Below are 4,533 nucleotides of genomic sequence, written 5' to 3'. Positions count from 1 at the left end.
AACTCTTCAATTTAGTAGTCTTTCCTTGGTTCCAGATTTTATTGCCAGCGAATCAGAATTTTTTTTTTTTAAAAGAATGACAAATTGTACAGAATGAACATTTCTTTTAATGACTTTAAATGGAATTCAGTTTTAAAGGACTTGACCCTCTACTTTTCAAACTTGCAATCTAGAGTGTAGGGAGCAGAGTGTGGCAACTCTTAGCCCAGCTAAGGAATGCTGGCATGCAGATGGAGAGGCAGGGCTCTGTGGTTCAAATTGGTTTATTTTCTGTTTCACCATATTCTTGGTTTGTCTCATTTCTGTTTTAGAATGGGTTTATTTTCAGTTTATACTTACATACAATAAACTCAGTTTGTATTCTACTTATGTAAGAAGTAATGAATACATTCTTATTAATAGTTATAGTTCATCATGCTTTTATTATTTTTAATTATCACCTAAGAATATTTTTTCCATTGATTTTTATTTTTTATTTTTTAGAAAGAATGAGAGGGAGAAGGGGGAGATAGAGGGAGAGAAACATCAATACAAGAGGGACACATCAATTGGTTGCCTCCTGCTCTTACCCTGGGGATTGAACCTGCAACCAAGGTAAAAGCCCTTGACCAAAAATCAAACCCAAGATCCTTCAGTCTTTGGGCCAATGTTCTAACCACTGAACAACCAGCCAGGGCCAGGGCCATTGTGCTTTTATTACTGACTTAGACTAACCCTGATTTGAGCTATGTCATTCCAGTTTTTATTCTCTCTCTCTCTCTCTCTCTCTCTCTCTCTCTCTCTCTCTCTCTCTCTCTCTCTCTCTCTCTCTCTCTCATACACACACACACACACACACACACACACACACACACACACACAAATATAAATGCATTTTTTAATGAATAGGGCTTTTAAACAGTTCCAAGTTAGAACTTACAGGTAAATGCTGGTTTTGTTTTAAAAAATATAAAACCCAAGTCCTATGCATTGCACTAATACTTGTTTTTGTTCAGGTATCAGAAATATCTCTTCAGCTTAATGTATATAAAACGAATACCTCATTATTTAGGTAGCCATTCACTTGTGTAAGGTACAGTTGTTTCCAAATTTTACTGTTACATAATGTACAATGACAACACCAGGTGGAGGAGTATTTTAGTCTAGACTACTACATGAGAAAATAAAGGACTAGGGTCATGAGCACTTTAAACTGTTAGAGAATACCGTATTGTTCCAGGAAGGCTTTGCATGCCCACCATCAGGCTTGAGGATGCTGGTTTCCCACATCCTCACTAATACTGCTATCACTAACCATCTTGAACTTTGTCAACCTCATAGGACAGAAATGAGATCTTATTGTTTTAATTTGCCTTTTCATCATTACCAGTGAATTGGAGGATCTTTCTCTTTTTTATTTCTTCCTTCACATTGTCTTTTTTATAATCTTTGCTAATCTTTTTATTAATTATCAATCTCCTTTTTGACTTAATCTAGTTCATAACAGTTTGTCACTTGCTTTTAATTTCACAAATGGTGTCTCTTTGAAATCCCAAATAGTCGACTTTTCTTTTCCTGGATTTGATTTTGTAAGACATTAAAGGTATAGGTATAGATATTATTTTCTGATATGATTATTATTAAGCTTGTCATGCTTTGTACACAGGTTGATTCTAAAAATTATATCCAATAAACAGACTTTACAGTATTAGGAGTATATAACTGCTTTTCACTGTAAAAGGAGTATAGTAGTATATGGGATCTTAGGGGGAAAAATGGAAACCATTGACAATAGCCTCTCAAAGGAACATGATATTAAGGACAAAGGATTCTCTCTACCTTTAATATTCAAAAAATATTTGGAATATCAAAATTGGTACATTTTAGTTTTCTTAATACACCACCATTAATTTTTATACATCTTTTTCTGTGTTTTTAATTGTCTCTCATGTGAAAACATTACTTTAGTTACCTGTAGTACAGAAAGGCAGGTCAGTAGTCAAAATTAGAAGAAACTTAACCTTGAGATATCTGACTTTAGTTTTTACATGCCTATCAGTAGGACTCAATTAGCAGATATATATGAAGTATTTAATGTATTAGATGCTAAAGATTTTGGATCTGGAGGCACTACACATGGAACTCGCATGGCTCTTCTATCCTTGGCCTCATTTAAAGGGCATCTGGCTGCTTCTGAATCTTTACACATCGTTAGTAAGTCTCCCTGAAAGCTGGGGTTCACATACAAACTGAGCCTGACATTCCCATTGGAAGGTGAATTCTAAATTGGGGGGGATTCTACAGAAAGTTTTCGTTTCTTGGTGGGTCACGAGGGGAAGACACTGGGAGATGTATATTCTCCCCAGGTGGCCCAGAGAAAGGAGGAAGAGGTTTTTGAAAAAGCCATTAACTCTGAAAAGGCTTATTATCGATACAGCAATGTGACTATTATGTGACACAGAATAATGTGCAGTAAGGGCCTTTCAAGATCAAGCAACTGCCACAGAGTTATTTTAAGATACTAGAAACTTTCTTAGGTTTTCTCAATGCAGCAGTATTTTTAAAATGATAGATTAGAACGTTTAGAATAGGGACAGGTGGGGAGAGCAATGGGAAATGCCAGCTTTGGAGTGCGTCGTTGGTAGAAAAGTATCTCTGAAATTTCTACCCTGAAGGACGAAATGCACTAACATGCCGGATGGGCTCATTTGCTGCAATTTTCTCCTCTGGTTTGCCACACCGAAGGGTCCACTAGCCCTCTTCACCGCCTGTGGATTAGAGAGCCTTGCCAATATTCCAGCACGAGGATTGGCGCTCATCTCATTTACATCTCTTGCTTGCTTAAAACACACAGGCAACAGATCCTGACATGAAAAACCCATTTTCTTTTGGATAAGCTGGGAAGCTTATGTCATGTGTCCATGACAGCAACCCACACATCTAGGTCCCGACATTGTTTGCTAAGAATAATGCATGGATTCCAAACTTAATATTGGTATAGTGTAACTCAGCATGATTGTGATCATCTTCTGTTAAGTAAATCTGCAAGCCATGCTGAGGTCTGGGTGCACTTAAATGGCACATATAAAAATTGTATTTTATGAAGCTGGAGTGACTTATCACGGTTGTCTAAGTTTATATGCTATTTATGTCCGAGATAAGCCACCAGTGACTATGTGGTTCTCTCTTTTGAAGTAACACCAAATTGGTAATCTAGGGGAGGAGTGGGTAGGGTTGATAATATACTTTAGTTAATAAATAGTTCATTTCAGCATGTCCTTTGAGTTTAAATGGTGTTGGGTGGACTGTGATTGAAATTACATAGCAGCAGGAATGAAAATATTTTCTGTGAAAAATGAGTGGCCGAGAGCATTAAACTAGTTTTTATGAAAGAAAATGTGTTTTCTCTCACAGAGACCACTGTTGATCACTTTAACAACAACTCGGATAACGGAGTGGCTTGTCAAAGTTTTCAGTTGACATTCAGGAGTATTTTTGATTTAAGGATGACAATTAAAAGGTGGTTTAATGCCATGTTAGGGAAAATAGAGCCTCTAATCTTATACTATACAAAATTGTGGTTACGGAAAAGAAAATGACTTGAAATTACAGAACAAATTATGCTTACTTTCAGACACTCTCTGGGGAAAATAAAGCAAGCGCTGGAATTGTTGAGTTTGAAAAACTGAGAACCAACGTGTGAAAATTAAAGTGACCAATTAACACATGTTTCTATCTACAACTTCCACACCTGATTTTTGCCCCTTTAAAAATACTTCAAGGCACCTGCAGGCTTAACGTTTTATCAGAATTTATTTAGCTCAGAAAAGTAAATATTATTTTAGCTGTTTACAATATTATTGTAGCTGTTTAGAAATGATGGGCATTTCTATAGGGTGCCATGCTCATTATGGTCTATGTGACAGCCCCTCTGGGGTTGTGAGGTACAACCTATGCAGTCTGGTCTTCCCTCCCCAGTAGATACTTGTATAAAGTAACTCACCTTCTGGATTTTAGATGAGGAACTTTGTTGGTTTGGTGCCTGGGATGGCGGCCATTTTGTAGGCCCTCAATGATGTCGTTCATTGTGCTGCTAGATTAATCAACTCTGCACAAATCTCTCCCCAAATTCTTGTATTAATATTTGGCATAATAAATGATCTTAGTCTGTAAGACCCTTTTTGTTGCTTGTCACTAAAGACATTCGAACGAGTACGGTGGCCATTTTCTTGGTCTTTGGACTTACCCAACTAGCTAGGCTAATATTTGTCCTGTACATAATTCTAATATGACATTGTTTGTTAGCAGCCACTGGCATGTCTTGGATCTTTTCATTTGGAATTGGTTTCATGCATCTGAGGTGAGAGGGTAGCAGGATTGGCAGCACTGGAAAATACTGCAATGTGAATTTCAAGCCTTGTGAAACTTGTTTTTACCAAAGGCAGCGTTGGTCCTAATGACAGTTTGTAAGATCCTCTTTTCCTTCCTGAGGGGCACACCATAACATGAAAGGTGAGGGCAGAGGTACATTCGGCATTCTGAACTCTTCCTTGC

The sequence above is a fragment of the Pipistrellus kuhlii genome, unplaced genomic scaffold (assembly GCF_014108245.1).
Source record: "Pipistrellus kuhlii isolate mPipKuh1 unplaced genomic scaffold, mPipKuh1.p scaffold_m20_p_13, whole genome shotgun sequence".
In the NCBI taxonomy this organism is placed as follows: domain Eukaryota; kingdom Metazoa; phylum Chordata; class Mammalia; order Chiroptera; family Vespertilionidae; genus Pipistrellus; species Pipistrellus kuhlii.
This window is presented reverse-complemented; position numbering follows the sequence as displayed.